The 13,384-nt window shown below is 41.4% G+C and overlaps 1 protein-coding gene across 10 annotated transcripts in view; it reads right to left on the bottom strand.

Moving 5' to 3' along the window:
- Positions 1–13,384, bottom strand: part of ELMO1 (engulfment and cell motility 1) — a 569,594-nt gene that overhangs the window by 439,414 nt on the left and 116,796 nt on the right. Inside the window, exon 1 of one of the 10 annotated variants that reach the window (XM_032286649.1) lies at positions 5,386–5,490. The exons of 8 other annotated variants lie outside the window; for them this stretch is intronic. The gene's annotated coding sequence lies outside the window, so the exon portion shown is untranslated. Of the gene's footprint in view, positions 1–996; positions 1,104–5,385; positions 5,491–13,384 lie in introns of those variants that run through there. One more of the 10 variants, XM_032286650.1, reaches the window with a different exon arrangement.

Genomic DNA, 13,384 nt, shown 5'->3' with positions numbered 1-13,384 from the left:
TGCCACCCCTTTAAATTTAACGCTTCTTTCTTTCTTACTAAACAGTTCTCCTTTTGCCTCTTCTCAATCTCTTAAAAAAATATGATCACTCTCTCACTCAGAGTACATGTTCCTTTAAGGCATTGGAGATCCAGCAGCCTGGGGAGTCCTTGGCTGTTTATTTATGAGGCAGCCAATCCAGCCTTTTTGGAGGCACCTTCCCAGGGGGCCCCCCCACCTGTCAGCCCTCATCAGAGCCCCTCCCTGCCCCGCCTCTGATGAGCACTGGCAGTCCCTGGCTGTGCAGCCACCTGTTCCTGTTTGTTCGCCAAGGCACCTGGCTTGGGGACATTATACAGCCCAAATGCTCACCTTGGAGGGCTCAAGTCTGTTGCTGCCCACATTTCTGCCTTGATGCTGGCCTGCTGAGGCTGGCAGCACCCGCAGCGAATGTGTCCAGACACCTGTTAGCCACTATGGAGCATAGGCTGCCTTTCTTAGCTCTGAAATCCACTTCTCCGGCCTCTGCCTGTCTGAAAATGGGCATTACTCAGAAAAGAAAGGCTGTTTCCATCAAGTTTATTCATTTCAAATGTTTCTAATGATATGGGAAAGATGTTCATGAGATAGTATCCAGTTAATACACACCAGAAAAGCTCTTAGAATGATGAACTTTTATTGACTATTTGTTGTTCTCTATCCTCCCCCAACTATGAGCTCTTGGATGACTTCATTATTTATTTATTTGAAACAGGGTCTCACTCTGTCACCAGGGTGGAGTGCTTTGGTATGAACTTGGTTCACTGTAGCCTCAACCTCCTGGGCTCAAGGGATTTTCCTGTCTCAGCCTCCTGAATAGCTGAGACTACAGGTGTGCACCAACACGCCTGGCTGGTTTATTATTTGTAGATACAAGGTCTCACTATATTATGCAGGCTGGTCTTGAACCCCAAGCCTCAAGCAATTCTCCCACCTTCACCTTCCAAACTGCTGGGATTACAGACGTGAGCACCACACCTGGTCTTCAACAACTTTAGGAGACTTCCTGGGATTGAATCCTGGCTTCTGCAGTCCCTGGCTTTGGAACTTGGGCTTCTTACTTCTCTCAATGCTTCTGTTTTCTCTTCCTGTTATGAAGATTAATTGAGATAATGGTGTAAAATCCTTGAAACAGCACCTGGTACACTGTAGGGCATTACATAATGTTATCTACAGATAGCTTCTTTTATTTACTTATATCCCTTGTTTGGACGTTTCACACATACTTTTTAGAAATGCTGGTTAAAGAAATTGAGTAAATAAATGAATGAAATCCAATTCCTCCTTCTTCCTTAAAATGACTCCAGCCCCCAATGCTGCCTTTGGCACTTGCCGCAACCTGTTGTTTATTCTCAAATTCGTCTTCTTGAGTTTTGACACCTGCATGGCACCTGCTTTGGCGGCAGAGACTGTCTCTGGGACACTGCCCCCTCCCAGGCGCGTGGCTGCTGGGCCTGGAAAGGCAGGCAGTTAATGAACATTGATTAAAAACACATCTTCCTTTTTCAGACTTTTGGCTACTTTTTTTTTTTTTTCTGGTCTCTTCCTGACTGCCATGGAGGCTCAGGGGAGCAGCTAAAGACGGATCACAGCAAGCGGAGGACAGACACGGTCCCCGATCTCCAGCACTCCTCCACCCTTCGGTTCAGCGATCGCCTCACAGCCCTCTAACTGCTTTTCCACAAAGACTTAAAGTTTTTGGTCCTAGACTATTAAAAAGCATTTCTCCAGTACTTCAAACAAACAAACAAACCTGACAGATGCTTTATTCTAACACTGTGAGGTGGTACAGCACAGCATTTGGGATTTTACTTTGCTTTTATAGATGGAAATTCATTGAATATATTCTGTTCAGCAGTTATTAGCAATGTTGGCCCAGAAAGAATAGAAATACAGCTTCCAAATGTCAGAACACCACTGAGAGAGGATAGCATGTTGACTACGTTGTGTACAATGTGACTTGGACAAACTTTAATGTACAATAAGTCATCGAGTTCCCAGAGGCGCCTCATGACATTGTGTCAATGACACCAGAATCTTTACAACAGTTTTACTCTTCCTCCAATGATCTTATGACCACTCTCCATGCTTCTGAGCCACATACTTTTGCATGGAGGAATCTGATGTGTTCTGAAAAGGCTGTGTCCATACCCTATCTTCCTAATAACAGACTGATGAATCTGTAAGATAACAACAAAGCCACACCTTCCTGAGGCAAATTCAGCTGGTTTTTGTAAAGCTAGTATCCTAACAATAGTTGCAGTGTGAATAACAGACACAAAATTCCAGCAATTATCAAAAACGACAAAGGGGGCTCACAGCAACCTCTCCACAGCAGTAAAACCATGGATCACATTAATTTGAAATACTGAAAAATGACAGGCTCTGCCACCTTTTTCTTGACAAACAATGATTCATTTCAAAAAATCATTTACCAAAAGTGACTTATTTCAAGCTTCATGAAACAAATGAGGTATCAGATTTTACCTAAATTGTGTCATAAAAATCACTAAACAATGGCAATAAGCAAAGATAGAAATAATGATGTTGAATGTATTGATGGGCTAAAGACAAGCAGACCTTCCTTCTCCTTTAGATATTCTAACATGCTTCTGCTCAGCAGACACTGCATTTCCCTTCAATTGGAAGGGAAGCTGCAACTTAAGAAAATGTCAGAAATACAGAGATGAACAATGCAAAAATAAAGCACTACTCATATCAGTTATAATCTTTTGTGATTCTCCTCCTAGTCCCTGATTATTTTACTGAACATTGTTACATATCGATGTTGCTATGGATATCAAGAACAACACTTTCTCCAATTTCCTTATCTCTGAGAGCAGCAACAACCACTTTCCTAATTCCTATACTGTCTTCAAACTTCCTTAATATCAGTCTTTCCAAGTACTTCCAGATGATTCTAGACCCACAGAAGGCCACTGCACTCCACCATACCTTTGCAATCAAGTATTCCCTTTTATGTGGAGATAAATGATTCACATGGAGAGTCAATTCAGGCCTTATGGTCTGCATACGTTCACCCATGTGAAATAACTTATTTGTGTGTGTCAAGTTCACCATTGGAAAGGTAACTGTATTTATGTGCATAGCTTAAAAATAAAAATTCAGACAGATTCAGTAGGATCAACAGATATGACTGTCAGCTCTAATGGATATGATGTTATCAGGCTAGGAGAGTAGATATGAGAAAGCCAATAAGCCCTGAAGGCAAAGTAGGGTTCAGGCTCAATTTCCACACAGGATTATGAAGGTTTATCAATGGCAAAGAACCTGAGATTGAAAGTAACCCAGCAGTCAGAAGAACACTGAAAGGAACAAGTGACAAAAAGTATGAAATGAGTTCATGTTTCTCATTTAGTTTTATTTTTTTTCTTGTCCTTCTGGTCTCTCTTTGCTACTAGCTGGTCTGTGTGTTTGTGAGTGGATGTACCAATGCCAATTAATTCTCCTTTCTTGAGTGCAATGGACATGAGGCAGTGGAGGGACCTGGCTCCTGAGCCTCAAACAAATGTCCCATTAAGTTAATGGTGGCAACCTGAGACAGAACATATAGCCTTGAATAATAACAACACAGGCTTTTCAGGCAGGGTCTAAACTCTGCAAACAATGACCACAATCTCACACTGTCTCTCCACCCCTAACTTCAACATATCATCAACATAGACTTTACCATCTTCTTTTACTATCATCACTTGACCAGCCCTTCTAATCAAGATACAGTGTAGCAACAGCTACTGTTTTTTGAGTGGCTACCATATATTCCCTACAAGAATATATTACTAAGTGTATTTCACTAATGAGCAAACCATATGAGGGATGTTAAAACGTTAAGTAATCTGGCCAGGCACAGTGACTCACGCCTGTAATCCCAACACTAGGATTGTTGGGAGGCCTAGGCATGCAGATCACTTGAGCTCAAAAGTTCAAGACCAGCCCGTGACACATGGCAAAACCCCATCTCTACAAAAAATAGGATAATTCGCCAGGCATAGTGGTGCATGCCTGTTGTCCCAGCTACTTGGGAGGCTGAAGTGGGAGGATCGCTTGTACCCAGGATGTCAAGGCTGCAGTAAGCCAGGATCATGCCACTGCTCTCCAGCTCTGGGCAAAAGAGGGAGACCCTGCCTCAAAACAAAACAAAAAAAAGATGCTGTGTAACTTGCTCAAAGTCTCATAGCACATGTGACAGAGTCAGAATTTGAACCCAGACCTGTATAATTCCAGACCCCTTACCCTTTAACTCCATCTCAAACCTACCAAGTCCTCAAAACCGTGAACAACAAACCCAAGTGCTTAGAGCAAATACCTATGGGGTGGGTGCTGGAGCTGCGTGCCTAGATTCCTGGCACATAGTTCAAGATAAATGTTACTTGAAGTGCAATATTTTAGCCATATGAATAGTAGATGTAACTTCCTCGTGCATAAATTATAAAATCCCAAATTAATACTGGAACATTTGATACCCACTAGAAGAGCCTCTCTGCTCAAGCTCACTCTAGATGCCCAAATCACCATCTCCAACCCTAACTTCTCTGTAGTCCCTTCTGTCTCAGACCATTTCGACTTGAATTTATACCCTTTCATAACCTCAAACTCAAATCTTACCCCAAACTCTCTTTCCCAGTTATCAACCTGTATTCGTCTTCTCCTAGTTTGTCAGAATATAAACTTGGAATCAACACTACATCTTCCCTATCTCCTTCATACTGTTGTTTGTCTCCTGTCCTGCCAGTGCAATGTGGGGTGACTCTCAAAGCTGTTCTCTTTATTGTGCCTGTGGGTACAGTGAAACAAGTACAAGTCAGTGCTATTTGGATTGCCTTAGGCATTTTGGGTTGAAGATACAGCAAATGTAAAGGCAGAGTGAAATGGATGTCCTCTTTGCATACGGAGGAGCTGACAATGTTACACAGGTGAAAGATGAGGCAGTGGCTCAACAGGCAAGCTAGAGGCAAAAAAATGCCTAATTCCTACAGAAAACTCTTTATTTTTAATTTTATTTTAGTTATAATTGACAAATAATAGCTGTGCATATTTATGGGGTATAAAGTGATATTGTGATACATGTGTACATTGTGGAATGATCAAGTCAGAGAACATACCCATCATCTCAAATATTTATCATTTCTTTGTGGTGAGAATATTTAAATTCTCTCTTTTAGTGATTCTGAATATGACAACTCTTAAAGGTTTGGACTCGTGGGTTTTTAGATAGGTAAGCAGCATAATCAGGTGTGCATTCTCAAATGATAGGGGATTCCACTAGGGATTGAGAGATAAGTTAAACAGGAAAACTGGCCGGTATATCAAAACCCAAAGGAAACATGAAAGGAGATATGCTGACACCTGAACAATTTCCTGCACCCCTTTGTAAGGTGTCCATGAAGAATGTGCGTCCACATGAACATTCCTCCACAGATGTTTTCTATCTTGGCAGATGTCACCAACATCCTTTCAGCTAGCTGTTCATACCAGAAATCTCAGAACTGCCCTTAACATTTCATTCCGCCTTACCCCACATACATAATCAATCATCAATTTTCTGTCAAATTAGTCTTCCCACATGTCATAATGGGACACATACCTAACTTCTTTCTATCTCCCTACCACCATCCCAGTTCATGGCATAATTGTTTCTTGATTGGGCTACTGCAAGAGCAGTCTAACTAGCCTCTCATTTTCCATTTTGCCCTCAAAAAACAATTCTCAAATCGGCACCTTTTGAAAGTGCAATTCACTATTGTAATTGTAAAGTACAATTCATTAAGTCACTCCCATGCTTAGAGATGTTCCATTTTCTACTCTCTTGGACAGGACATTAAGTCCACAAGGCTTCTGATGGGAGAGCCTCATGGACCAGAGACCCAAGTGGCCAAATCCAGAGCCCCTGTTCTTTCTCACTGTCAGATTTCCCTTTAATTCCAGAGAAGCATGATATTAGCCAGGAGCTCTTTAAATATTTTGTCTCCATTATTCATTTCCTCTATTAGTGGAAATGCCAATTAGACATAGATTATAGCTTCTTAATGTATCCTTTCAACACAGTTTAGCATTGGTATTAATATTTTTCATTCCTTTCTCTTTTGGGCCACATTCTGGATGAATTCCTTATCTTTAACCTTCAATTTACCAATTCTCTCTTTAGCTGAATCCACTTTAAAGTTACTCTTCTGTTTTATTGTTTTATCTTTCTGCTGTTGGTTTTGTTTTTTTTTTTTTATAATTTTGTTAACATATACAGTCGTCCCTCCCTTATCTGAGGGGCATATGTTCCAAGACCTCTAGCAAATGCCTGAAACCTCAGATAGTACTGAACCATCAATCAGAACATGTTTCTATTCATCTTTCCCACCCCCAAATTTTATGCCTCTTTGATCTTAACTAAGCATTTATCATACACTGTGGCCATAACTTTTGCAGTTTGAGGTTTGACAGCAAAACTAGCATGAATTCTTTTTCTTCCTCACAATTTCACAGACAGAAGATTCATTCTTACCATAGATCTTGGCAACTGATTTTTTTTTCTTTCCCTAGCAAATCTAGAACTTTCATCTTTTCACTTAGAGAAGTTTCTCTTGGGCATATCTGAAATGCTAGCATCAATAGTCTTACATTTTGAAGCTATTATTAGGTAAAATAAGGGCCACCTGGACACAAGTGCTGCCATACCATGACAGTCGATCTGATAACTGAAATGGCTACTCAATGACTAACAAATGAGAAGTGTCCACAGCATGCATATGCTGAACAAAGGGGTGCTTCAAGTCCTGGAGGGACAAGGCAGGATAGCACAAGATTTTATCACAGTACTCTGAACAGTGCGCAACGTAAAACTTATGAGTTGTTTACTGTTGGAATTTTTCATTTAACATTTTCAGACTGGTTGGTTGGAGAAAGCAAAACCACAGATAAAGGAAGAACTACTGCATTTTTCACTTATAAGGTTTCTAACTGGTTCTTTCTCACGTACACCTGTTCTCAACTTGCACCCACTCGCTTTGTGCTCATAATCTCCTGTTTGTGTAGATACTATGCTCTCTCTTTCGAAGCACTTTGAGGATACTCAACACACACTGATGTTTAAGCTCTCTCTTGCTGTCTGTACTCCTCCACACTGACCAGAAGGAAGAGGTCCAGAGAGGGCGGCAGCAGCAGATGTGACTAAGACCAGATGCAGACAAGTTTTCTGTGATGTCTGATTGGATAAAAAGGATGAAGGAGAAAAAAGAGTCTAAAAGACACATGGTGTCAGCTTGAGCAAACTGGGCACAGTTCACATCTGTCACCAAGAAAAGGAAAATATGAAGAAAAGCAAAATTGCATGGGTTTGAGGCCGGGAGAATCAAGGAGAACCATTTTAAATATGCTGGGTTTGATGTACAAGGGCCATACTGATGAGCAAGGCAGACAGACAGATGGAGGGTTGTTTATATGGGTGACGAGGTCAAGGAAGAAGTGACAGCTAGAAATTATGAGCATCTCATCATGATGAGGCTGATCAATCCAAACAGATCACTACAAACTTGTCCCAGAGTAAGGATTCATCCATCATCATTTTGAGACAGTTTGTCTCAAAGTCACTGATTGTCTTTTAACTACAGATAGCTTTGATGGAAAGACACACATAGATATTCCTAAAGTCAATTCATAAAATGTAATAATGTATTTAAAATACATGATGCAAACAAGGCAAGGAATGCCTTCACCATGACCACTCCTGTTCATGTATTACTGTCTGTGTCAATAGACAATTTCACTTACTTCCTTCACTGAACAAACACTCCTTACGAGTTTAGCATGTGCAGGCCTGTGCGGTGCTGGGGACACACTTGGCCCATGCAGAGCATCACACAGTGATTACAGTGTTGACAAGTCGAGCCCTGTGGGATGTTACAAGTGCACACAGCAAGCGCCCGCATCTAGTCTGAAGAGTCAGAAAAGGCCTTAGAGAAAGGTCTAAGGAACTTAACCTTCATCTGGCATGGAAGAATAAATAGGTGCTAGACATGCAGAGAAGTGAGGAGGGTAATTTCTAGTTAACAGAAAAATCACATTTTTTAAGACTCAGAAGTGGGGAAAAAATTGTGTTTGTGAAAGGAGAAAATGTTTGTATATGATGAGAACTCAGATGGTGGCATTGGGGGACTCCACAGTGGCACTAAGCAAGGCAGTGCACTGGCAATAGCTGGGAGCAGGGGGCCCTCCCAACCACACCAAGGACATCTGGATTCTATTCTGGGTGCAATACAAGCCAGTGCAGGATGTTAGGCCTGGGCAAATGGATGGGAAGGAGAGGAAGAGGCATGGCCTCGAAGCCAGCTATGATGCTACTGAAGCCATCTAGGGGAGATAAGCTAAAGCAGTGGCAGCTAGGACAGATAAAAGGTGAATGGACTCAAGCCCATTTAGGAAGCTGACTCTACAGGACTTGCTATTTGAGGAGCTGTGGAGATTGTAGGTGTGGGGATCAAGCATGATGGTGATGCCATTGATCCATAAATGCATTTGATGGAAAGTTAGGAACAAGAAACTAGAAACACACATATTTTATTTGCCAGAGATTGCTCTCACTTCCTTGGAGTTCTGAACACACTGCACACTGGTCTATGTACTCCTAAAGTACAAGCTGCTTGTTCCTGGGAACCCAGCGTTCCTTCTCAACACTGAAATCCACGTATTTAGATATGCTGCCACAAATAACCGGTTGACCTAACGGGAAAATTAGCACAAAGTATAACATTCACAAAAGGTTCTAGAAATGTCAGAGGTCTTAGTCACCAAGTCTTAAGAAAACATAGTTAATAGAAGAGTGTCCTGAGTTGCCAGACTTCTCAGAGTGACAGTGTTGTAGAAGGAAGCAGAACAGCAGAGAATGCCACCAGCACCCACCTCCTGAGCAAACTAAATCTGCATTTCATCTGCAGAAGGAAAAGGAGAATGCCAGAATTCATTCTAGCTCAATTAAACAGCTCTCAGTTAAAGGGAGAGATGTGTTTGCTGTGTTTTTCTTCAAAAGACATGGCAAATTTTAAGATTGTAGGAGGTTATATAGACTCTCTCACACAAGAAAAGAGAGCTAAAACCCGAAAAGGAAGTACCCCAGTCACTTTATTTTAAAGGAAGTTTAAGAAATAACTGTTACATTACCAAATCTAAAAGTTGCAAAAATCAGATGAAGGGTGACTATTACTCTACCAGTATCATTTCAACTATTATGACAGCATGAAAGCAATGGTACAGTATCACATAGTCTTTATTACACCTTTCTTAATTGGAGCAAAACAAACTCTTAAAGTTTGCTACATTTGTACTCCCTGTAAAGTAAGGAGAGACTAAGAATTTTTAGCCTCATGGAGGAATGAGGCACTACCTGTAAACTCACTAAAAGTTACTGTGGGAGCCAAAGGTAGCTCCTGCAGGTCGAGTAAGAAATTTTGAGGGCTTCACAGCAATGTTTTCAAATGTAGGTCCAAGAGTGTATCACCAGGGGAACTTCATAACAAGGATCTCTGGACCTTGGATCACTACAAAATGATCCTCTGTGTATTTTCAACATGTTTCATGAGTGATTGCGATATGGAACCAAGCTCAGGAGCCCCTGATTCAGTCCATTCTCAACAGGAGGAGACTTTGTCTACCACCCAAGGGTTATTTGGCAATGTCTAAGACTTTTCTTTTTAAAAATTTGAAACAGGATCTCACTCTGTTGCCTAGGCTGGAGTGCAGTGGTGCGACCACAGCTCACTGCAGCTCCAACCTGCTGGTCTGAGACATTTTCACTTGTCACATGTGGGAGGCGGTACTACTGGCATCTAGTGAGTAAAGGCCAGGATGCTGCTAAAATGCTACAATGCACAGGTAGCACAAAATGCACAGGTCAGCCCTCCTAATCAAGAATTATCTGGCCCCAAATGTCTATAGTGCCAAGGTTGAGAAATCCCAATCTAATCTAACTACCCAAGAAAAAACAGGCAAGGAAAATTACATGACTTTTAATTTCTGCAATGCAAAATTAGAACCTGGTTTTCAAGAAATGCAGTCCCATTTTCCTTATTTTATGTGATTGTTAAAAAAAAAAAAAAAGAATCTGAATTTCCAAGCCTCTTTATTTGGGACTCAACTGTCTTTCAACTTTCACCAGCCAATATTTAATTGCCTTGGAAGTTATGGTTTTTCAGGCTAAAGAGCTTACTTTAATGCATTTAAGGGAAAGTTTATATTACATTATTCCAGACTTACCTGCAACATGAGAGGCTTATTCTATTCTATGTATCAGACAGAAGAATCATAATTGGCTCCTATTGGTTACCATTATTAAATTACCATTTAATTACTAAAATATCATTATTAAATTACCATTTAATAATAGTAACCAATAGGAGCCAATTATGATTAACTGAGTGATTGCCTCACATAATCCCATAACGCTAGAAAGGGTTAATGCATATTGCCAGTTCTTCCTTACAAAGCAGTAAACTCATCCTGGGTCATAGAGCAGGCAAGTGGCAGAGCGAATTCTGAGCCCATATGAGCCTGCCCTAAAGTCCATGCTTATAAGCACCACTCCTCCCCAAGTGTCTCAGCCCCAATAAACTAGCCTTTCAAGGCTCTTTCCTGCTTCGGATGGGTTCTTTCTATAGTAAGCCAGACCACTTGCCATATTTCCCTTTGCTTTCTTAACACAATGTGTCCTTTGCTTTCTTGACACAATGTGTCCCTGGGAGTCACATGGTTAGCAGCAGGAGCAAGCCAGCCTGCAAGGTGTATGTGTTTGCTTGAACCAGGCTGGTGTTACTGGTGGGAACCATTAAGCAGGGGCATAACAGATGGAGAGATGAAACAGATGGAGAGATGAAAACAGAACTACCCAGCAGAAAGACAGAATGATTTAGTAAAAACTGCCTGGGCTGGGCACGGTGGCTCACACCTGTAATCCCAGCACTTTGGGAGGCTAAGGTAGGTGAATCATCAGAGGTCAGGAGTTTGAGACCAGCCTGGCCAACATGATGAAATCTCATCTCTACTAAAAATACAAAAATTAGTCGGGTGTGGTGATGGGCACCTGTAATCACAGCTACCTGGGAGGCTGAGGCAGGAGAATCGCTTGAACCCAGAAGACAGAGGTTGCAGTGAGCCAGGATCACACCACTGCACTCCAGCCCAGGCAACAAGAGCAAAACTCCATCTCAAAAACAAAAACAAAAAACTTCCTGGGTTTTAGTGTCAAACAGTGCTGGATTCAAATCAGTACCTTCCTAGCTGAGTAATCTTGGGCAAGATGAACCTTTGAATAACTGTGAAGTAGGGAGCATAAGCCAACCTTGAAGGGCTGTAATAAGGTGAAGAAATCCTATGTGCAAGTCACTTCTGCCACCTGCCACACAGTATGTGGCAGTTGCTATTATTATTACTACTACTAATGAGCAAAACTCCATGTTAAGTACAAAAACTTAAATGGGCTTTTCAAAGGTCTTGTGTAAATCAAATTTATGCATATGGAGTTATATCTTAAATATGCTATAGAAATATGGTAGTTGAAAAACTGCAGGCAATCACACTTACTAAAACACATACATCTGTGTTTCTTTTAGGGAACTAACCCCCTCCCAATATACTGGGGTAGGGTGCTATCATAATTTTTCTGTTTAAAGAATGAAGACTACCAGTGTTTCATCCTTATCTTTACTGTTCAGAATTGAAACCTATTGTAGACACACAGAAATGGAGATCAATGTGATGAACCACAGGATACAAATGTATATAAGCCACAGGCCGACCTCCAAGAGCTTATAATTTACTTCAAGAGATGTGAGCACAAAAATAGAAAAATGTAAATTACATTATGTGTGAAATATATTAACTGTAAATAAAAGCTACAGGCAAAGAAAATGGTATAAGAAATTAGAAAGCTGGGGAAAAGATTGCATTATAATGTCATCAGAAAAGGTTTGAGTATAAAGGAGGCTCTCTGCAGTGCTTAGCAAAGCCAGGATTTAAAGCAGTAGACAGCTGGGAGAAGACAGGGGGAATTCAAGGTGGTGTACTTTTAGAAGGAAATGGCAAGAGATGAAGAAAGACCATGAATGTGCAGAACAAGCATCTAAAGGAGTAGCTTCTACAAAATGGAAGGGTATTTAGGAGTCACATATAGAACCTGCAGAGACTACCTTGGTCCAGGGGTAATGCTTGCAAAAAATATGGAAGGATGCAAAGCCACCCTAAAGAATCTGACTAAAGTCTCAGGAACAATAGAAAGCTCATGAATCATCCATGACTATTTGTTTAAACTGTGATAAGCGTTTTTCAAACAAAATCTTTCCCCAAATCATCCGCAAATGAAAATGGGACAATACAAAGTTGCTGCAGTGGAGTGAGCGAGGAGTGCCTGGAAGCCCACAGCAGCCACCCCTCTGCCCCAAGCCATTTGAGAGCAGAGCTAAGGTTAAAAACCATGTGTGTCTTCCCATCACCCTTTTTGGGACTGAATATGCTCATGACAGCTTCTCTAAGCATTTGTCTGATGCACACTTACTGGCTTTTCTTGATCGCAGGTGAAATCTCTGTACTAGTACAGAAAGGATGGAGTTCCTACACTTAGGTCATAAAGAACACATCTAGGCAGGGTGTGGTGGCTCATGACTGTAATCCCAGCACTTCAGGAAGCTGAGGCAGGAGGATCACTTAAGTCCAGGAGTTCAAGACCAGCCTGGGGAACATGGCAAAATCCTGTCACTACTGAAAATACAAAGATTAGCTAGTCATGGTGGTGCACACCTATAATCCAGCTACTCAAGAGGCTGAGGCAGGAGGATCTCTTGAGCCCAGAATTAGAGGTTGCAGTGAGCTGTGATTATGCCATTGCACTCCAGCCTGGGTGACACAATGAGACCCTATGTTAAGGAGATTAAAAAAAGAACATATCTAATGGTCCCTCCTCTACATGGAATAACCTCAAAAAGTTGGTAATACCTGTGAGACCCCTTTCTTCAAGTTAACATATGGGCAGTTTCACTAACCATTTGTCTGTCTTCTGCAGGCAACTTAAGTTAGAGAGGGGAATCATATATCCACCCAACAGAGAAATGAAACTAGTGGTTAGCTGGCAGGCCACGCTGGTGATGGGAACTGCTGTTACATATGTAGGCAGAGGTGAAACTTTAACGTCATGTGTGAACATGGACTCTAAGACAAAGAGTGTCGACAGTGAACACATAGACCAGAGGGCTTAGCATTGACGTTGGAACTGATCTAGAAAGAAGAGGAACCAAGAAGGAAACATTCTCAGGTAAATCAAACAAGGAAGAGGAATCTCAAATACTGAAGCTAGTGGAAGGGAGGGAGAGTT

This window comes from Sapajus apella, unplaced genomic scaffold, assembly GCF_009761245.1.
Source record: "Sapajus apella isolate SASKATOON/1434 unplaced genomic scaffold, GSC_monkey_1.0 scaffold19, whole genome shotgun sequence".
Taxonomy (NCBI): Eukaryota; Metazoa; Chordata; class Mammalia; order Primates; family Cebidae; genus Sapajus; species Sapajus apella.
The sequence above is the reverse complement of the archived record's forward strand: the minus strand, read 5'-3'. Positions and strand labels throughout refer to the sequence as shown.